Genomic DNA, 23,886 nt, shown 5'->3' on the forward strand with positions numbered 1-23,886 from the left:
ATATAAAAAAACGTCAGTATCACATTCACATTGCTCCGAACCTGTCGTGCTTTTATGGGCCTCGGGGATGTTGGATGCTTCCACTGTGACGCCTGGACCTTGCTTTCAGGGTCATATCCGTAAACCCACGACTCGTCATCAGTGATCACAATCTTCAGGAACTCAGGATCTCTGTTGGCGCACTTCAGCATGTCCTGCGCGACCTCAAGGCAGAGTTGTTGCTGCTCCAGCGAAATCAGCTTGGGGACAAATTTTGCCGCCACTTTTCGCACGTCCAAATCCTCAGTTAAAATTGTGTTTGCGGAACCTCTGCTGATCCCAACCTCATCAGCAACTTCCCGGATGGTCAAACGAAGGTCCTCCATAAACAGTGTCCGCACTTTTTCAATGACATAAGCATTTCGGCTCACTGACGGTCTCCTGGAACGCTGGTCTCTGCCCGCCGGCCATCTTCAAAGCGGTTGAACCGCTCTTTAAATTGGGTGACCCCCACTGCATCATCGCCGAAAGCCTGTTGAATTTTGCGAACTGTTTCCGCTTGGGTATCCCCAAGTTTCTGACAAAACTTAATGCAGTATCGCTGCTCCAAGCGTTCTGTCATCTTGAGCGAAACGAGAATGCGACGAACACGTGTTACACCACTTCGCTTTCTGGCAGCCACAGACGCATCCGGCGGTGTTGCGAGTCAGCAAAAAATCACGCATGCGCATTAAAGTCCCTTCTACCACTACGCTCAGTTTCCCGACCTCTTTGGCCATTACTTACAACGGCAAAAAAAAATGAAGTTGATACTTTTTGGACAGCGGTGTATACTCTCGGATGTAAGATCTATATTAAGAATCGCGGGGTTACCGCTATTATAGAATAAGATATTTATAAGAATGTGCTACAGAAGGCCGGATGGGCATTGCCTAGGCCTTTTTTGTATTTACAATATTTTTTCTACAATAAAGAAAAAAGATCGCCAAGGCCGTTAATCTCGGTTTTCTAGACCGGAGCCGCTATTTCCTTGAAACAGCTCCTCAATTATCCTCACGAGGCCGAGTAGACTCCGTTCCAGACCCACTACTTCTCAGAAAATTGGTAGCGCCGGGAACTCAACCCGGGACTTCTGGGTCTGTAGGCAGGAACTCTGACCACTAGACCACAGAGGCGGTCAAAGGTACATAAATATTCCGGAAAAATAAACTTCGGTAAACACACTTCTGACCCTAGAGACACTATGCGTTCCAGAGTAGTCGGCATTGCTAGCCTAAAACAATATTTAAACGTGATCGTCTGGAGTAGGCCGTGATTTAAATGTATATCGCAGTTCGCTTTTACGCATTAACAAGTGTGAGCACCCGTCCTCCGCCAGGGACATGATCTCCTCCTACCACAATATATGGGATAGTAGTTAAATCTTTACGGGCTAAAACTCAAATACAAGTTAAGCTGGCACAAGCGGTAACGCTTCTGATCTGGATCTGTTATCTGTGTATCTGATGATGTATTTCCCGTCAGGTAAGAATGAATTTATATACGTGATGGCAAAAAAAAAATCGGTGTGCATACCCTTTTCAGTGCTTCCCAAAAACCATCTAAAAAAAGTCGTGCATGTGCACGTAAGTATTTGGCAAACATGTCTTTTAAAAAAAAATCAGTCCCGGTCATATTTGAACCACCTTGTACGTAACTGCTGCAAAACCGTCACGCATTTTTACACTGTCTTAACAACCACAGAAAATGGTCAAATGACGCAGACCTGTTTCCAAATTGCCGTACACTAAGGCCGGGATCACACTTGAAAGTGCCGGAATATATCGTGTCCAACGCAATTCGTCCAAGTACGTCTGTATTACGTACATGTACGCATCTGTGAAGATAAAGAGCCTGCAAGGGGTATTAACACATAACAACAGTAACAATGGCTGTTGTATAGGAGGCCAGCATTTCTTTGTACTGGGTACTACATACTTACGAAGCTGAAACGAAACTGGTACATTGAAATATGGGTGTTTAAGCGTTGTGAAAAAAAGTGCAAGAAATGGTTTTACATGGCATAGGGAAATACGGGGACGACAATAGGCTAACAATTCAATACCACCACGACCCAAAATTATAGCGCACGTGGAGCCATCCATCTTACATTATCATAAAATCTAAAATGGGGTAACCTGCAATAATTATTAATTTGGCATAACCCAGAAACGTCGGAAAACAAACTTGCTCTTCTGGACCTCAGAATATGGCGAAGTCCCAGTTAACTTCTACTTTACAACTGCGTTTACTGGTAACATAATCTACAAATATTGATTATATCGATATAAACGCCGTTCACAGTAGTCGAGCGGTTTCAGGCATGTACTACTGTTTTCTCTCGCTCGGAAGCGGGGATCGTGGGTTCGAATCCCACACAAGGGCATGGATGTTTCTTAAGTGTTTATTCAGTGTTTGTGTTGTCCTGTGTTTAGGTAGAGGCCTTGCGACGAGCTGATGACTCGTCCAAGGAGTCCTACAGTCAGTAAAATAATCATGATACTGAAAATCTGACGCCAGGGCCCAGGGGGGCCGTAGAACTAGTAAAAAAAAAACAATATAAAGACTGGTGGTACGGAGATGATCCGGACAATAAAGGTAAGGCGATAATACAAAATATATTTACGACCTTGTTACAAGATGCCACGGAAACAAAACATTAGTACGAGTAACATGGCTTTCAAGACGAGGCACTGAAAAATGTGGGGAATTCTGCGAGTAAAGAATGAGTCACACTACGCACGTCGGTAAGACCATCATGCATATTCCAACAGGGCTTTTCGAGATTCTGATAAAGCTAAGGTAAAGCCATCCCTGTAACAGGCCGTGAGGGCCCATAGGGTTGTGAGACGTCGAGGCTCCCACATTTTGTAGACAATCGACGGTCAGGTTGTCAGCCTTACAAACTAGCTGCCCCTTACCCCCCCAGCCCGGAAGATTCCAGGTACTTATTTCTGTTAAGAGGCTGAGTCGACCCCACGGCCATAGTGCGGCTGTAAGGATTAGGCCAACTGAAAAATTCAGTGACGTCATCGGGATACGAACCCGCGACCTTCCGGCGTGTAGCATTGTGCCTCAAACAACTACGACGCTAAAGCGTGCCCCTTCGTGATGAGATTCTGGTACAGAAGATAATTCATCTGAACAATCCACAGCATCCAACACTACAATGTTTTATACGACACACACATACCTGGGCCATAATTCTAAGATATCGAAAATCACCACTTTTCGCACAATGAAGCATTAGCAGCTGTTTAATGACACATCAGTGCACAACAATAAATCTGACTACACCGTGTCGTCGACGAATTTGCGCATCAGTCTCGGGCTCGCAACATACTATGACGGCCAGTAGCTCAGCAGCCGCACTCCCTACCTTCCGCGTCAACACACCAACAGCACACACGTCATTGACTGACGAAGCAAATGTCCTCATCCCTCCAACGCATCACCTCCATTGTCGCCAACACAACGAAATATAAGTCGCAAGACCTCATTCAAAACATAATGGCCACATTTTATGTGTGCGCGTGGTCTTCTTTCACAATCTACAGCACCACACGCATTTGGCATTCTGTTGGGGCCACGCGCGCGGGTAACATTTTGTTGAGGAACCTGTCACAAAGCGACTGGCTACACAAATTCTGTTATCAATGGGGTCGATTTGTTGCTAAGACACGAATTTCTCTCTTGACCCCTGGGGCCCACCAACGCATACTGGTGGTTGTTTCAGGCGTGATGCTGGCTGCTCACTTCCATCTAATGCAGGGGTGGACAATACGTATTGCTTTACCTCCACTGTCCCGTGCGTCTCCATGACATGGTGTTCAAGCACTGGGAGAAAGTTAATACTGCATATGCACTTGCATGCACTGATAGTGCTTTTATCATCGGAAATTGCATATTTTGTAGGCACTAAAAATACTGCGTATGAAGCTAGTGAGTAAATGTTAAAAGCACATGGAAACTGAACGGCATAAAACCAAACAATATACAGTGCACGACAGAGTCAGAGATTATACTAGTGCCGCAGTTTAAGGGTTCCCGGCCCCGCCTATGATGGGAGAACTGCTGTGCTGTTATCAGCAGGGACCGGATTTTTATGCCCTTATAATCCCTTAAATATGTATGCATTTATGCATGGAAAACTTCCGAAATGTGCACTAAAATATGCACATAAAAATTTATACCAAATATTAAAATTGATTTTACATTATTTTAAGACCAACAAATCAGTATTTAAGTTCATTTTATGTAATCACTGAATGATTCAATTGCAATAAAAAGCTATACTTAAATACAAATCATGCAACAAAGCCAACATATTTCATTACAAATTAAAAAAAAAACAACGGTACTCACATTTAACTCTCCGAACTTTCAACTTATCTTCTGCTGCAGTTCACAGTTACTAAGAGTTTTAGGTTTTCCATAGTTAGTAGCCTCCTGTTGTCTCATAAGGTGTCCTTATAGCGGCAAAAACTTCTTTCCACCTCACAGGAACTTAGGGGCGCAGGTACAAAAGCCGCTATTCGCTCCACTGTTAGTGATTTTTTACTTGGCAGTTCAGTACGTTTAGCGGCTAAAATTTCTTCAATTTCATAAATTTGTTCATATCCTGGATTTTTTCCAAAGAATTCTGTGTACTTTTTCCTTTACTACTTCACCAACTCTTCCAGGAACCGAACTGAATTTGGAAACAGTGGTTTTGAACACACTTAACGACTGATACAAAGTAGTGTTGCTACTGCTTGCCTCCAGTGAGGAAATGGCGGATGGAAGATGAGAGAAGTGAGCAGATATATAGGAAAGATTAGTTTCTAGTTCAGCGTTTTTAGTACATCTTGGGCAATTTGAATTGATGCTGCACTTTTGGGATCAAATGTATTCACGACATTATTAACCGATTCCAAATGTTCGGTATAATAACTCGCTACACACAGCCACGTGCCCCAGCGCGTTAAAATTGGTTCTGGCGGAAGTGGAACGCTCGGTGCTACTGCTTTAAGGGCTTCTTTTCTGTATGGCGCTTTAACAAATACCTTCTTCACAGAAGACACCAACTTGTCAACAAGCGGAAAATTTGCACGAATTGTTTCTTCAACACGGTGCAACCCATGGGCGAGGCAAGTCAAATTTGGAAATATAACTTTAAGAGCAGTACCGGCTTTCATCATATAACTTGCGGCATCAGTCACAAAGATCAATACGCGCTCATACTGAATGTCATTCGGCCATAGTAAATTCGCGGAATTGATAAAAAAAANCGCATAAATCAAAGGAAAACTGTGAAAAACTATTATTAGAAAATTCACTAAGCAATTTTTTTTAACAGAATCACTTTTCGTGGATTTAATTTTAATATTCTCTTTGTGTAGCGTTTTTCACAACCAACTGTTTTCTCACACGCTCGGCAATAAAGAATTTCGTTATCCGTACTTATCATCTCTCCTTCGAACTCCCGCTGATACAGATGCAATTTAGTTTTCTGACTCACTTTCGGTATGACTACAGAAAGCTAAACAAACTTAACTACAGACTAGTCAGCACTAATGTGAATGGCCCCCGGCTTCAAATGAAGAAGCATAACGAACCTCATGGAGACTTCGGAAATAAATAAGTGCAGTCCCTTATCGGTTGAATAGTATTACGTTGATAGCGGCTATAGACAGTGTCACGTAACTTCGAACAAGGCCCCGCATTCCTAGTCAAATCGCGCGTATAGCTTGTGGTAGGAGGAGTTTCTTAACACTCGTTCTTCCACTGGCCGCCTGTCACTTCTCACGCCCTCCACCCCCTTGTCTGAAATATTTATTCTGCGCATTCAATGTTACTCTTGGCTTTGTTCGAAGTTACGTGAAACTTGCTATACATGTGAACGCTTACAACTACTCTCTTCGCGACCACTTTCATGTTACGCGGATAAGGCAAGTTATGAGTAGAAGGGTCGGGGAAGTCCCGTCCTGGTACTGCATCAGAAACATGAATCATGACGAAATGTTGAGTCAAACATGGAACATATTCTAATACGGAAAAGAAAAATTGTATACACACGACTATGATTGAAAATTTGAACATAAAATTAAAAAAATATATTATAAAACATTTTAAAAAGGAAATGTGCAGTATAAATAGAGATCTTCGAAAATATGATGCTTATTCATAAAACAGGCAAAATATGCATTTATATGCACCATCAAACCATGTCCAAAATTTAAGAAATGAAGTAATTCATACATATATCCAAACGTGCATATTTTCTGGTTGCAAGAAAGAAATATGCATCTGCATTAAAATCCGGTCCCTAGTTATCAGATATTCAACTCCAAATGCCGAAGCGTGCAATCGAAGCTTGCAGCGATCAAAGCAGAATCAAGGACGAACAGCGGCGAACAAATCGCAATTTTGCAACGCGCCTGGCTAACACGTGCCAACACGTGGCAATCGGCCAATGCTGTTTCAAGGTGGACAGCGCTGAGCCGTGATAAACAAAGAGCTCTACACTGCGATATTCTCAGTAGAGTATGCAGCTTTCGAATACAATTACCGTAAACCTTAGTAACTATGAACAAAATTCCGCCGTGTACATTGTCAACTTTTTAGATGCTGAGGTACTAGGAATAAAAAAGACCCCAATATAAAAACCTTTATATAAGCTCATTGTGTGTTGCATGTTCTAGCTATGTACCCTATGTTTTTCTTCCGCGAATAACCCTTCACTCGGTTATAGCGGCATCGGCGATAACGGACGTTAACCCGTGTAAAGAGGAGTTACTGTATGCAGTTCAATGCTATCTTCCCCAGCATGAATATGGCAAATGCAAGTTAATGCCTTCACAACAGAAGCCCCATATCCCCTTTCAGCAATCTACGCAAATTCGCAGTTTGCCTTAATTTGTCTCTCAATGTATAACCGGAACACCCCGTGACGATAGTGACAGATGGGCATGATTTACTAACCTCTCTGCGAAACACCCTATGATTAATACGAAAGAAGACAAGGGTTTGTTAAAAATGTGGCGACACACTAATACACAACACCTTGTTACGTGTATACTATGTATTGTAGCGCGTTTAGCTACTGTGGACGACGTTCGGATTTTTAATCGGTTCTATTAACAACCTACATGTCGTAACTACAATTAATTATAACACTGTTGCGGGTTTACACAATTTACAAACCCTACACACTAATCTATTCACTCTACCTTCTCAGTAGTCTTCACTCATTTACAGTATAACACGGGAGCTATACAAGTGTCGCTAAATTACACACTCCCAATACACAATGCCTTCTTAGTTATCGCAAACTATCACTGATTATCACACAGAATCTTATAATCACGCGTTCAGTTCTTCTTCCCGCGACTGACTGACTTCTGTTCTGCCGAATACTGGAGAATACTCCTACTACTTGCTTCACTGTTGCGTGACGCTGTGTTTACAGGTGTTGTTTGGCAACGCTGCCGAGAGTTGTTTACTGCTGCGTAGCAACCGGTTCGGTTCGGTTCGGTTCGGTTTGGCTCGGCTCGGTTCGGTTCGGTTCGAATCGGAACGGCGAAACACCGATTTCCTTATTGTTGTAATACGGATACGACACTCAGGTCACAAAGAGTCGGGAAGCATATATAAATGTTCCGGCACTTATGTCAGTATACTCGTAGAATCGCGTTCACGGCCATTCATCGATCAAAATACACCAGTATGAAGAGCCACTTACCTGCATAGAAACGCTATTTTGGTTAAGGCCCATGCAGGAAAGCGACGAACTGAAATATATAGCACAAATGTTTCACTTAAAACAGAACGTACATTTGCTGTCTCCTGACGACGCAACAGAGACTCGAAACATTTCCTTATTTCGATTAGGTTTCTGTTTAAAGTAATTACGTATAAAATTTCACACTATACACCATACGGAGATATACACTCAAGAGCCAAAAGTCATGAGATAGCAATATGTAAATTTATTTTTAGGTGGCGCCACCGTCCCTTGACGGCTTGGGAATGCCCAGAGCAGTATCAGTTGTGAGGTGTTCTCTCGTGAATCAGGTTGAACACCGGCCAGTCTGCTCATGGCAAGCCGACGTGAATTATGGGAGTTTGAACGGGGCATGAGTGGGTGCCAGGAGGATGGGACATTCCAGTTCCGAAGTTGTGCGGTCATTCAACATTCCTCGATCCACGGTGTCACGTGTGTACCGGGAATACCTTGTGGAAGGCATTTCCACCCACCGTGGACAGCGCAGTGGTCGACCACGGCTGCTTAATGATCGTCACCAGCGGCGTCTAGATAGCACTGTCTGTGGTAACAGACAAGCGACACTGGCTGAAATCACATCCACATTCAATGCAGGAGGTACCAGACGCATATCCAGCAGGTCAGTGCAGCGTTCTTTAGCTTCCATGGGATATGGGAGCGAAAGACCGACCAGAGTGCCTCTGTTGACACCGGACACAGTGCCTCACCTGGGCTTGTGACGTCGCTAATTGGACCCTGGAGGATTGGCAACATGTGGCGTGGCCCGATGAGTCACGGTACCAGCTGTTTCGGGCGGATGGTTGGGTTCGGGTGTGGCGCAGACCCCATGAAGCCATGGACCCCAGTTGTCAAGAAGGCACCGTGCAGGCTGGTGGTGGTTCCATACTGGTGTGGGGTGTATTCACGTGGCATGAGTTGGGTCCGCTCGTCCACCTAAATACGTCATTGACCGGTGACCGCTAGGTTACACTGCTTGGTGACCATTTGCAGCCCTTCATGGACTTCATGTACCCCAACAACGATGGGATATTCCAGCAGGACAATGCACCGTGTCATCGGAACGGAGTTGTCCAGAATTGGTTCGAGGAGCATTCTGGAGAGTTCCGACGAATGGTATGGCCACCACGTTCGCCCGACATGAACCCAATCGATCATTTATGGGACGTGGTGGAGAGGTCCATTCGCAACCAAAATCCTGCACCTACAAATACCAGGGAGCTGTGCGCGGCTATCCAGACGGCATGGCTCAACATCTCTCCAGAGGTCTTCCATCCACTTGTGGAATCGATGCCACGTCGAGTTGCTGCACTTCTCCGGGCTAGAGGGGGTCCTACACGATACCAGGTACCTATCCCACGACTTTTGGCACTTCAGTGTATTTAATGTCAGAATCAAATTCAGGCATGCCTGTATGCACACTGTACTACAGCTTTCTTTCCTTCTCAGAAGTATTGTGATAAGTGCAGCACGAACTGAATTATAGGAGCACGCACGGAATAATGTAATAAACTATCACCTAGGATGTGACGCCGTGTAGTCTGGTGGAAAGCCCAGAAAATAGTATAAACTTCATACACTGTCTTGACAACTCAATTCACGTACTTGGTTAAATTCCCCTTCTTCCCACACTTCTGCGTTATATAGCTTCAATTTACTGTAAGATATTTTATACTGGTTTTCGCTAAATATCCACAGAAGGCGAAAATTTACAGACATGACATTTATGCAACAGGAACCCACCACGTTAAACGACCCGGCTGTATCTGCCTCGCGAGTACTACGATGTTGGCAACACAAACTTGCGCGGCTTATATGCGCACTGGACAACGTGATTACCAGCCGTATTTCCACACACACAACTTGGTACAACTACAGTAACGCTGAACTCTCGCTTCGTAGCTATAGGTTAAAATTTAAAGCCGTACAGAATTAGCAGATCAAGGTTAACAAAAATCGCGAAACCAAGAAAGAATATGATCTTCAGGGTTGCAGCGCCATGTAGTTCGCTAAAAGTATACTGACGTTTAGATTGAACTTGTCGCCTCCATCTTCAGGGCTAAAGTATAAACCATGCATGCAATCAACAAGCTTTGCTTATTCTTCGAGCCTCAAAATGGAGGCGATAAGTTACACCAAATACACGAAGTCACAACCCCGAAGATCGTACGCTTCATAATCACTGCTGAGAACCTCAACTCAAAAATGAAATAATACTGCGCTACTATACTGTGACTACAAATCCATGAACCTGATAGCCAAAGTGATCGTGATTATTTGTGCGCTACCTCGCTGTCACCACGAAATCCCCGTATTTATTACATTTCGGGTTTTGATTAACACATACAACTGTCGAAATTTACACAAAGCTATAGTTATCCTTTCGGGCAGGAGAAAAATCACTGAAAATTCTTGTACACCGATCTCCCAAGACCTGTGACTTAACCAGCGTGTTATCTGTAAAATGTATGTCATATTTTGCTGACTGTAAAAGAATAAAACTACAATGCGAATCCAGGTCTGTAAAATTACTTCGTGTTCAGAGATTTTACCATTACAAAAGCTTAACACCCGTACTTCTCCAACACATTAATCAAAAGTACGATACACAAAGAGGAAACTTCGTTTGTCTTCTTTGTGTACCGGTAACGCACAAAATCAGCAGAATCGCTCAATTCTTTCATACAGCTGGACTTTTACTTGTGACGTCAAGATTCCTTCAGATACTTCCGTTTGGCCAAAATGGTTCGACAAATGCTGACTAAAATGTTCCAGAGAACTCAGTATGTGTGGGTTTGGACTGCACTGAATGTATTTCGTTTATAAACAAATACCTCACGCCTAATTTCTTCGCTTATTCTTTGTTTAAAGCACGACAATATTTCATATTATTCGATATTCGGCATCCGAAAATTAACAGCTTCCGTTGCGGCCACTACGCAGCAAATCCAGCTGACCAGTCCCACAATACCTGGGGATCAAAATCCCCGATTTCCGGGGTGAGCGAAAAGTTCAGGTCTCTTACGAAAACAAGAGTGGGTCAAACAACTTTCTGACGCAGAGAGCTGCCCGATTGCAACGATCGATAAATGCCTTGCGTGAATTCCAGTGTGAATCATTCTATAGCAAAAGATCACAATCACAAGAGTATTTCTCGAATTATTGACAGTGTTGCAATTTGGTGAAACGTGGTTTCGACATTTAAAGGAGGAACACAGACTGAGGGTGTCTGAGAACAGGGTGTTGAGGAAAATATTTGGACCAAAGAGCGATGAAGTGGCAGGAGGCTGGAGAAAACTGCATAATGAGAAGCATCATAACTTGTATTCTTCTCCAAGTATAATTAGAATGATAAAGTCAAGGAGGATGAGGTGAATATGGCATGTAGCACGAATGGGGGAGAAGAGGAATGAATATAGAATATTGGTGGGAAAGCAAGAAGGAAAGAGACCACTGGGAAGACCAAGGCGTAGGTGGGTGGACAATATTAAAATGGATCTTAGAGAGATAGGATGGGATGGTATGGATTGGACTGATCTGGCTTAGGATAGGGACCAGTGAAGTCGTCCTGTGAACATGGTAATGACCTTTCGGGTTCCTTAAAATGCTGGGAAATTCTTGAGTAACCGCAGAATTTGCGGCTCCTCAAGAAGGGCTCAGCTCCATGAATAAGTAAGTTGCAATATGGTGATCTCCCTACCACTGTGAATCATGAAAATTGTGCCAACGACCAACCGCACAAAGACACTATTTACGTTTGTGACGACGTCATGGAGACGAGTAGGTAGGAAACGCAGTAGGAAAGACGACAGAGGCATGACGTTGTAGTGACGCAGAACCCGGAAAACCACTGTACTGTCCGCACGGTCATCTATAGATAGATCAGTTCAGCAAGGCGACAAGCTATGTTCACAGCTACATACGGCTCAACAACAATGGCAAGCACAATGCGTGCATGAAGGCCGCATTTATGCTTTCCTTTTAATTGGCCTAGAGTTAAATTATATAGACCGGCATAAGCGAAGTAAAAGCGGGGGAAGAGGGAGAGAAGACAAACGAGTTTCGTTTACACATAACGTTCGCTCGTCTGTAGACTACGGTTTCGAAGGCACACATAAGGTCTATTCTACTAATTTTCTCGAAAGCCTTTGTGCAAGCAGTGATAACACAAAACGTACGTATTTTAAGGATACCTAAATCTGACGACACATATTCCCTTATCGTTTATGAAAAAGTCCTTGCGCAACAACCCTGACGGCTATGTTAGATAGCACAAAGAGTACAAGCACGTCTATTCTGTGCAGAGCTCGCAAAGTTGAAACACGCATCTCAAGCATTTCCAATTTACACTGATCCATAACGAGGGGGCACCCTGCACGCACGCGCAAATACGTTGTTCTCAACTGGAGGGTTAAGGCTCCGAGGGGGGTCGCGACGTTAAATACAAATACAAAACATCGAATCAAGGCAACCAGGTTTGATACAACCAGTCAGGAAGTCGTGGGTAGTTACGATCTCCTCGCTTCGCTCAATACAAGTCACCAGGAGAGGATGGAGAAATTTAAGGGGGGGGGAGAAGATTCATGAGACAAAAATGGGAACTGAAGCGCCTCAGAGGGTCACATAACCTCGCTCGCTACTCGCCGGAGAATTCACTAGCAGGCGACTGTGTGACCTAATAAAATGAAGGCACAAATTCTTCAGCTACTGACTTTAATCAGGTTTGACTATCTCAGTATAATTTAGATACTCGCTACTAGCTAACTCCATGGCTAGCAAATTCGCCGGCGAGTAGCGACCATTCGTCTAATGTAGTTGACGCCTTACGTAAGTTTAAACCTCTCCGGCACATTACCGAAAATTTTTTCACTGCCATATATTTGGCACAAAATTCCTGTATTAATACTGTCACATGTGCCAGCGACTAAAAACGGGGTTTGGGTTGGTGAATCGATTTACTGGATATTCCCAAGTCCTAAGTACAGGTAATAACACTTTACTGTAATTATAACATATATTAACGTCTTCACTACCCGTTTCCTGGCGACGAATTTATAAGAAAGGAACTATAACAGGCTCACTGAATTACACACTCCAGACATTACAAATGAAGTTTCCTCTTCACAGCCTCCAGTACAGAACTGAACTCTCAACTGCGCTGTAGAGCCGAATGTCAAGATAACTCCTCGGTAAGGACCATGAACAGAAAATGTCACGTGACTGCTACCCTGCCAGTCCATCGGAATGCTGGCTGGACCGACAGAAAACACATCACGTGATTGCTACCCTTTTGTGACGTTACCACGCACGCGCAAGCTGTGTGGACACAAAGAAAACACTGCTCCAGTATTTTTGTGACATCATCGAGCTTGCGCAAGCTGCATGACAGAGAGAAAACACTGCTGCTGTATTGTTGGCCATGTGTGCGCTGCGGCCTTCCCTAGCAATGGATTTATATGTCAAAATATGTGTAGAAGCAATTACTGCCAGACTATTTCCAGACACTTCCTCAATCGGCAGACAAGTGTAAGTTGCTTTGAGGGAGTCAAGTCGTCGTTGATTACAACAAGCTTTAGACATTACTGTTTCAAATTTAAGATTTAATTTTGAGTTGGATTCGTGGTTTTTTGGGGCATAACATTCTCTGGCATGAGATATATGCCTAACTGTAGTATTAGTATATCTCGTTATACCGCGACTCGTTCCACTCGTAAAGCTGTAACTTCAATGGGTTCTTGTTATCATTGAAAGCGCTGGTTATCTTCATCCGAGAGATGCGGAGCTGAAAATGAGGCACGATGTGTTTCGAAGAATGAGTTTTGTATGTTGGCACACTCAAGGAAAACCAGCTCAGAAAAGCTTTGAAGAAAGTCCGTGGAGGAATATCAAGGCTACCACAGACACAATATAAATCGAACTTACAACATAGGCTATAATCATGAGAATCGCATTGGAGTGGCTCAAGGTAGGAGTCCTTTCTTTATACGTACTACAAAGTACAAGAACAATAACGCTGATCACATCTGTGGCTGTGTCTAGGTCATGTTCTGTCCTGAATTACATGAGCACTACGATCGTGCGTTTGATTCCCATTCGGCGTATGGGTATAGTCACGTGTTTTGTGTTGTCCAATGTAGCACTGTAGGCAGAAGCTTTATGATGAGTCGAACCCTCATCCAATATATCTTACCAAATGTCTGAAGAACTCACTGTTTCAGAAATTACTAAATTCGATGCAGCCGCAGTTTGTTCTGTAAAGGTCAAGTACAATAATTCATATTGTTCTGGCTAAGTGTATCTGATCCTATTACGAAGTATCAAACTTAGAAATCACTGTAGCCCTAAATCTCTCTCAAAAAGGAGGGGGGGGGGCAAAATAACGATTTGTTCACGGGTTCTTCTTCTTAAAGAGTTCCCACCGTACTTAGTTTCCATCTCTCGTGCCTTTCGGTATATTCCTCAGTCACGCCTCGGGCCCTCGTTTAGTTCAGTTATATCCTCCTTCGAAATGCATCGTGGCCTGCCCCATTTCCGGCGCACTACTGGCCTCAAAATAAATGCCTGCCAACCGAAGGTCTCAAACCCAGATAAGGAAATAAGGAGAGTGTGAGGCATATCTCGTAAAACAAATCCCAGTCTCAATTGGTCCGGGTGTCAATACTTGGCAACGGGCCCCTACCCAGGGAAGTGCTGGAGTCTCGTCAGCCATGACCGAGGCTGTTCTCCTGGGAAGATTACAGCAAAATCAAACCATAGCCATTCAGACTGGCAACTCCACGATGAGTTAGCAATCCGCCCAGGGAAAACTCACAAAGCTAAAATCCTAAGTACATGGAAATCAGACGGTCTAAATAGACAAAAGCGAAAAGGACAATGAGAACTACAACGCAGAATATACAGAGAATTATAACATCGGAGATTGTGTGTGGGACGGGATGCTGCTTATAAATATACATGCGGAAATATTTAACAGCCTAAACTGAGTCGAAATGCTCGTTGGTTTTCTTTTAGAGTAAAAATACAATTAGGCTACTGACCGCGACGCCATACACATCCCGGGTTCGCTGCTCGTTAACCGCAAGTGACCTTACATTAGTCAACAGAACGCGATATGAAATTACATTTCGAGGGAGCCCAAAGTCAAAGTACACGATGGTAACACGTGAGACAATATCAGTGTGCCGATAAGGTCATTGGAGCTAGTGACGAACTGACATTATTAAAAACATAATTCCCGTAATATGCCATCAATGGCTACACCTAGACGCAAGACAATTCCTGGCTCTTTTAAAGAACATTCTCGGAATGACATCACGGCAAATGTAGGATTTTGCGAAACTATCTCATCGATGCAACAGGTCATATGGTAGGTATGTCGCTACATATGGAGTTCGGTAAGAGGAATTTATACATTTCACGTGTAACTTTTCAGCCTTAGTTCATACTCGTACTTATTCAAACTGGCGATAAGTCTGACTATAGACCTATCACTCACTCACGGAGCTGAGCCCTTCTTGAGAGGCTGCTGCCAATTGTGCAGCTACTCAAGAGTTTCCCAGCATTTTATGGAACCCGACGGTTCATTCTGTGTTCACAAGAGCCCTCCCACTGGTCCCTACCCTTAGCCAGATAAATCCAATCGATACCATCCCATCCCTCAAAGATCCATTTTAATATTATCCACCCACCTACGTCTTGGTCTTCCAAGGGGTCTTTTTCTTTCTGGCTTTCCCACCAATATCATATATGCATGCCCCTTCTCACCCATTCGTGCTACATGCCCCGCCCACCTCATCCTCCTTGACTCGATCTTTCTAATTATATTTGGAGAAGAGTACAAGTTATGAAGCTCCTCATTATGCAGTTTTCTCCAACCTCCTGTCACTTCACCTCTCCTCGGTCCAAATATTCTCTTCAGTATCCTGTTCTCAAACAACCTCAGCCTATGTTCCTCCATTAATGTCAGAGACGAAGTTTCACACCCATACAGAACCACAAGAAAAATTATAGTTTTGTATATTCTAATTTCTATGTTTTTAGACAATAGACGAGAAGACAAAAAAGTTCTGGGCTGAATGGTAGCAAGCATTACCCGAGTTCAATCTCGAGACATCGGTAATCTTCTGTTGCATTCGGAGATAACTATTCAGCTAATATAAATCTGAAAAAGAATATTGGATATTACACTATGTTGCATTTCTCTATTCTCTGTTATAATCATTTTTCGCTATGATAAATATTTAGCGAACAGCACTTGAGATATGTATAAAAAGACGTGTATGTCATGTAAAATTCGGATTCGTATGATTACGTTAAAAATAGAACGTGTATCTACTGTAGTAAAACCAATTAACAAAGTTCATTGAAATCAGTTCTGCGGTTCTCGGGTTTGTCATGCGTACAAACCGGCGCTCCGCTGGGTTGCGGCCACGTTTACACATCATGTGCCCTTCTATTCATATCAAATTCCAGAATTCCACCCTAATTCCAACCTATAGCTATGTGGGCCATGGTCTTTGAAATTTAATGTCAAAATTGGACCTTCTACTGATAGACTCATATGCATGAAATCATACATATCACCTTCTGATTTATGAAACCCAAGTTCAATACGTGCCAGTGCGTCGTAACACGAGTGAAACGAGTCTAGTCAGTCCACACACGCAAACCATTTCTCTATTAACTACTTTAATACTACCGAGGTCTCTTCTTTTTCAGTTCAATACAAGTATATTTCAGAAGAAACTTTTCAGTCAAGGAACTGAAAAGTAAATGTCACATTTCTTGACAAGACCAACTCTATTTGACATGCGAAGCCTTTATTTCTGGCCTCTAAGACGAAAACATTTCCACTTCTAACCTGTACCTGTAATAACTTTTCTGTTCATCGGAGAGAAATACTGCATTAATGTACTTTTCAGATACAGCATACGTCTAAAACAGGTCAAAGGACGGGTTACGATTAACATTTGAGTCCAGCGTTTATTACGCACCGGAAGATGACCAGCAGGTCGATGGCCGCCGCCGCACGACGTGCAGTCGGCTCGCTTGTTGCGTGGGGTTAGTTCCCTCGATAGGAATGTACATCCCAGATTTAGAACTCCATTTGAAACTTGAAACAAGAATAGAAACGTTCCATTCCGAAGAATAACTTAACTTTCTTATACGACAGTTCTCCTTTTTAGCTTCTACACACTCACACCTTAAGTCTAACTCATAAGGGTGGTGAAAAACTGCGCACACCCCGAGGTATTCCAATTTTCCATATACGGAGTTCAGAAACGACAGTTTTGATACTCCGTCTATGTTAAGTTTATAAATTAACCCTAAAAAGGCCTATTATTTTCTGGAACTTCCGCTCTTCAGCAAAAACTTCTGCGAAGAAGCTTCTATCTTTAAATCTTACTTTAAACTGGTTACATTCGCGTCTGGTGCTCTTTTTTTTTCTTCTTCTTAAAGTATCACGTCACAATATGCATACTAATGTATTTAGGACCAGTTAATAGTGACCCATGTGACCAAACACTGGGTTTGGATTGACAATTGGATTTACTGAACGCTTATGACACGACTACAAAGAAATACACCACTCTCACCACACTAAGGGCCATGGACACACGGAGCGGCTTTCGCCGACTCGGCGCGCAGTTCTATTGCATCAGATGGGATAAAACAGACAAGGCGGTGCTCGCCGACTCGGCCTGTCGTCTGCAGGCGGTGCAGCGAGCGGTTTTAAGACTTGCTCCATAGATTGAATACATTTTCAGCAGTTTCTGACGCGGCCGCCGAGTCGGCGTGCAGCATCGTGTGTCTTGTCACAAGGCTGCGGCCGACTCGGCACAACCCCTCCGCGTGTCTTCGCCCTAAGTCTTCTCAATTTGTTCCGTCTTCACCGGTATACATCCCATGGTTATGAAACATGACCAGTAGCACTTCAAAGCATACAACAGAACATTATATGAACTAATGCTTCCAATTCAAGGCGTATCAGTAACAAAACTGTCTCCTGCAGACGGCCGCAGCACCCCCCCCCCAGATCACCGTCGCCGTGCTGTGGGGTACTGGAGCACTTGGTTATGTACATCGCCCTCTAGGTTGGTTTGGTTTTGATTCCTGGTGCTTCGGCCGGGGATGAAGCGTGTATCTCAGGGTCTGACGCGCACAATTTCGTAAAGATTACAGGCAGAGGACACTGGTTCCCGTTTGAAATAGTTCAAATACATAAAATGACAATAGCTGAAATGGTTTACTACTGAGGCCAATCTTCTACCACTCTCTGAGCAGCTTCCATTACATACTGGCAATACAAGCACTGACTTATCACTGTCTTATTATTGGAAGTCTTGGTACACAGTCTAGTCAGTCATGCGGTCAGTCCTACTCTACCCTCCCTGCTTTCGTGGCTTGTCGAATCTAACGAGGGATTAATATTTCAGTTAATTCTGCCGACGCGAAAATTAACTGGCGGTCTTACTAAAATTTCAGTTAAAATCAACACTCTGATGAGAGCGTATTAGCCTCCAGCCATGTTATCTGCTGAGACAATCAGCATTATCAACCCGAGATTCGAACCGCGGACGTCCAATATGTACCTCGGGCTTACCAGGTACACTAATGTTACCTCCTGTGTTACTTAATGGAAAACATTTCGGTTCCTCAGGGGAAAGTATACTACAACCCGGTCTACTTCTTAAGGACTTTCAAAAAGAATGCAATGAAATGGAGAGTAACCATCACGGCACAGCGGAACGAAGTGAAGTACACAGAAGACGTTAGAATCGTAACACAAGTCGCTTTCTGTGCCTTACGCCGCTAGAACGTCTTTTTCAAACGGCACAATTCCAGAATTCCGAAATTTACCTCCTCTTCATATACAACTGGCTCCGCAGTGTTAATTCCAAGTTAAACAATGCCCGACCGACCAAACAATGAATCCAGCTACTAACTCGATGAAGCAGAGACAATTTACAGCACCTCTCATTCAGCTAGCCACAGTTTCCCTTTAAACGAATCTTTAAGATTTCATTGCTGTGTTCAACAGCCAGCTAGCCACTGCATTCTACCCTGAGCCAAACGAATTCCGTCTACAGTTTATTTCGTAAGATAATTTTTAACTTTATCCTCCCACTTATGCCTAGCTATCTCAAACGGTCTCTCTTCTTCGAGGGTTTCAGCCTTAAGGCTGATGCCAATTTCAAGTCTCTTCCCAGCGTGCTTCTCATTTTACCATCGTAAATATATGTAACCGCAAAATGTACTTTTACGAATCTGTGAATTTCAAGTGAAATCTGAAGACTTTCCTAAATCCGGTCTACTTCTGAAACCACATTCGGAATCAAAACGTTCTTAAATAAATCAGAACAGCATGTCAAACTTATATTCTATTATCTGAACGCCTACATTGACGGCTCATGCCAGTACACGAAAACTACGGTAACCTCAAGTGGCCACCTCCGGGGAACTAAACGCTCAAAAACTGCTCATCACAGCTACAGAATAATACAGGAATCAGGGAGCTCTCATCTGTCAACGGGCAGGACTAGACTCGGTTTGGAGTTGAACGACCTTCCAGAAGGTGCCCAAGCTGCCGCCTTAACACTACCTGTGCAACAAGTTCAGTGGCGGCTCTATCAGCTGCGTAACCACTAACAACAACTGCGTGGAAAACACTGCTTCCAACAGTTCCTCTGTTGTTGCGTGCTTATTCGCTGCCGTGGAAATGTGTTTACCGCGCCACTGCCTAGCATTGGTTGTCCTTCTTCTTCTTCTTCTCCCTCCCCTTCCTGCTCCACTATTCTGGCTTTCTGCCGTCATATCACAACATATCACTCTCAGATACCACAAGCAGAAGATGCCAAATACCTTGGTATACACCTGGATAAACGACTGACATGGAAAAAACACATTCACACCAAAAGAAAACAACTCGGAATAAAATTCCGACAGATGTATTGGATGCTGGGAAGGCAGTCGGAGCTATCGACAGAAAACAAGATCTTACTGTACAAAACCATGCTCAAACCGATATGGACGTACGGGATACCATTATGGGGATCAGCCAGTAACTCAAACATAGAAATTCTCCAACGATTTCAAAGCAAAGTATTACGAATAATAGTTAACGCACCGTGGTATGTGCCGAACACGGTACTACACAAGGACCTAGATGTACCAACAGTACGAGAGGAAATAAAAAAAAAAAGCAAAAAGTATAAAATCAGACTCCAGGTCCATCCGAACGACTTGGCACAAAAACTGCTCGACGACGAAGGAGAAATCAGGAGGTTAAACAGATTTAAACCTTCAGATTTACCCACCAGATTTGAATAATTCAACACTTAACTGCATATCACTAAGCAGTTAAAATAAGTATTGAGCAGGTTCATTGGAACATGCTCACCACGACAAGTTCTCTTTCCTTTTCTATATGTAAACCACAAAATGTACTTATTATCCACACTTAATGGATAGATTGTATAATTATTGGAGTAAAAAAAAAATATCTCAACATAAAAAGACGCCTACGGAATGGGCAAATGGAACCCATTAAGATTTTCCAACAAGTAACTTTGAAAAATTAAATGTTGGCAATAACAGCACACGTATATCCCCATAAATAGCTGGTACCAGATATAATTTACAACTCACCCATGTCAAACGCTATCTTTAGTGGTCTTCACTCATTTACAGTATAACACGGGAACTATACAAGTGTCACTGCATTACACACTCCCAATATACAATGCCTTCTCAGTTATCACAACTATAACTGATTATCACACATAAAATCTTCTAATCACGCGTTCAGTTCTTCACCCCGCGGCTGTCTCGACTGGCTGACTTCTGTTCTGCTAAATACTGGCGAATACTCATACTGTTTTGCCGAATACCGGCGAATACTATTTGTCAAAGTCATAATGCGACTGACGATCAGTCAATAAGTCCTGGTATCGAGCACCCTCCTGGGGCTCATGACCAGATATTTATTGCTCCTCGGTTTGTATTTTGTATATGCTGCTGGTCCTTGCCAGCGCAGTATTTCTCGGGTCCTAGTCCCTTGGGACTTGCGACCATATTTTACTGTCTCACATCTGAGACTTCCCTTTTCGTCGCCTCCTAAGACTAGCAGGGTCACGGTGGAGGTATCCGACCCCACTTCCACACGGGGTTAACTATTTGTCCAAGTCACATTGCGACGTACGGTCCGTCACTCTGTCTGTCTTGGTGTCGAGCCCCGGCAGATTTTTGTTCTTTTTTCTTATATGAAAGTTACTGTCCTGTTCATTTGGGGCGCCCTCTCTGACGAGAGGTCGGGTCTCATTTGTCAGTCATAGTCTGTATTAGTATGTCTGTATGTATTAGTATAGTCTGTATTATTAGTCTGTATTATTCCACTTTCTCTTATAAACCCTCAATCGGACAGGCGGAAAACGCAGCTTGCTTGGCAACGCTGCCGAGAGTTGTTTACTTCTGCGTAGTAACCAGTGCGGTTCGGTTCGTCTCGGCTCCGCTCGGCACGGCACGGAGAAACGCCGCTTCCCTTCCTGTTGCAACCGACCGTTTATCAAGAGTCTGTCTTCGTGGTAACTCGTTCCATATCCCGTTGCCTAACAACGGTTTGACATGTCACACTATTAATCCTTGGTAAATTGCCAGCTACTGGCGGCCTATTAGCACGCATTTCGTGTCGATACGGTACTGGGCTGTGGGGCTTGAGGAACGCAGTCCAAAGCATGGCCGGACATCCCTAGCATGGAAGAGCTATATACTCTCAGATAACTACATACAACTGTCCATAAACATCCCAATGTTATGCATCGCAATAAGCGACTGCAGTAAAGAGCAACAAAAATAAAGAAGTTCTACAGAGCAATTCCTGAACACTACTGTCCTCTAGAATGTGGCGCTATGTACCTGGAAGAAAGATGCCAACATTTTCAAGAAACATGCTGCCTCTCTAGCACGAAACTTGAGTATAGCTGCACATAATAATATACAGAAGTTCTTGCACAAATTTTTCAAATGTCATGTCTGCCCATCAGTCTTCCTATTTATTTGAATATTCTTTTTTAATTCGATATGGACGAATTCAGCAAAAGTTGCTAGGAACTGCGATTTTCAAACACTGACCATCAGTAAAATGTACTTTACTGAAAGTCGTAAATGGATCTTTCTAGAATATACCATAAATCGTCACACTTTTAACAGACTACAAGCATAACAAACTGTAAATATCAATCTTGCTAATTTTACGTACTACATTGGAGAGTGCATGCTTTCAGCTCTTTTTAAATAAACGTGTTTTTTACTCGTATCTGATGTGTTTTTGTTACGTCGATGGGTTGTCAGTCCCATTTTAAACAACCATCCTGGAAAACCAGTCCTTGTTGGCTGCCGGGACAAAACACCTCCCTAAGGTCAGTTTGCGTTCGGCCATTTCAATCTCAGAGACCTGTTGCCTACGCAGTACAAACGCCAGCCAGTTAGGTCTCGACGAGATTATACTTACTACAGACTTTGAACGTACACAAAACGAAACGCCAGTTCACTCAATACGTCACAATGTATTCAATTACCTAATTACCACGTGGAAGACAGCAATTTAAACAAAAACCTTTGGTGCCTTTTGTTAGGGATGGGGTGTTCCTAACTTCAGAATTTATTCTAAGTAAATTTTCCTTTTCACTCGTCCTTTGGAGCAAATTTAAAATGAAGGAAATGAACTATCTCCATGAAGCTGAGCCTTAAGAAGTCGCCAGTTCTGCTGCTACTCACGAATTTCCCAATATTTCACGGAGCCCGAAAGTCCAATCAACGTTCACAAGAGCCCTCCACCGGTCCCAATCCTCAGTCAGATCTACCCAATCCATACTACCCCAACCTACCTAAGATTGATTTTGATCATTTTAATAGCATCTTCCCACCTATGTCTAGGTCATCGTACTGGCCTCTTTCCACCTAGCAATTCCACCAAGTTCCTATATGCATCCCTCTTCTCTTCTATGCGTGCTACACGCCCTGTCCACCTTACCCTATTTCACTTAACCATTCTAATTACGCTTGGCAAAGAGTATAATATATAAAGCTCCCCATTATGCTGTTTGCTCCAACCTAATAGCACCTCATCCCTCTTGGGTCCAAAGATTCTCCTCAGCACTCTGTCCTCAAACATCCCAGTCTATGTTCCTCAACGTCGGAGAGCAAGTTTCACACCACAAAGCCACAGGCAAAATTATGGTTTCTATACTCTTACTTTTATATTTTTTGACAGCAGAAGTGAAGACAAACGGTTGTGGGCTGAATGGTAGCAAGCACTGTCCGAATTCAATGAATGATGGGCACACAAACAATAAACAAACTCCGTGGCCTTTGGCCCGAAAGTGAACTATACCGACCGAGCGAATAGACGTAAAATATTCATCGAATGGTACAAGCGGCACTGTTCTGGTATTAATACAAACACCCATAAATATCACCACCATATATGAATCAGGCAAAACGTAACTTTATACTCAAGTTCCAGCCTACAAGATGCTGCAACTTTAACAGAAATAGAAAAATGGGCAAAAAATAGAATACAACACACACTGGAGATAAGGCTTCCCCAAAGCATACCGAAGGGTTTCAAGTGGTCCGACCTGACACGGAGAGCGTCCACGTCTTCTGCCTACTCGCAAGTTTGCAAAAAAAAACTCATTCTGCCTGGGGTAAGACCCCCCCCCCTTGTTTAACTACACTACGTATAAGATGATGCGTTCAGAAGCTGACGGTGACTCAGCTTGTTAAAAGAAGGCCCCAAAGATTCGTCAGTTCTTTAAGATCCAGCCACTGTATTTTATCCTTAACCATACAAATACACTCCGTCTCCTCAAACCACTTCCCTAAATATTCATCTTAATTTAATTATCCCGTGAATGTCTATGGGATTCACGCCGTCTGTCCCTTCCGGTTTTCCAACCCGTATCTTGCACGCAATTCTCATCACCCCCAGCTGTGAATTTTGCGCGCCTTTCTCAATCCTGCTATTTCTCCTCTTAGGTCCAAACATTCTCATCAGCACCCTGTTCTCAAACACCCTAAATATGTGCCCTTTTCTTTGGGTGACA

The 23,886-nt window shown here is 43.3% G+C and overlaps 1 protein-coding gene across 6 annotated transcripts in view; it reads right to left on the bottom strand.

The window, feature by feature from the left end:
* The window catches only part of LOC111862328 (AN1-type zinc finger protein 6), a 70,111-nt gene that overhangs the window by 17,237 nt on the left and 28,988 nt on the right, over positions 1–23,886 (bottom strand). The window contains exon 1 of one of the 6 annotated variants that reach the window (XM_023847622.2): positions 3,212–3,405. The exons of the other annotated variants lie outside the window; for them this stretch is intronic. The gene's annotated coding sequence lies outside the window, so the exon portion shown is untranslated. Of the gene's footprint in view, positions 1–3,211; positions 3,406–23,886 lie in introns of those variants that run through there. 6 annotated transcript variants of the gene reach the window in all.

This window comes from Cryptotermes secundus, unplaced genomic scaffold (genome assembly GCF_002891405.2).
Source record: "Cryptotermes secundus unplaced genomic scaffold, Csec_1.0 scaffold408, whole genome shotgun sequence".
NCBI lineage: Eukaryota > Metazoa > Arthropoda > Insecta > Blattodea > Kalotermitidae > Cryptotermes > Cryptotermes secundus.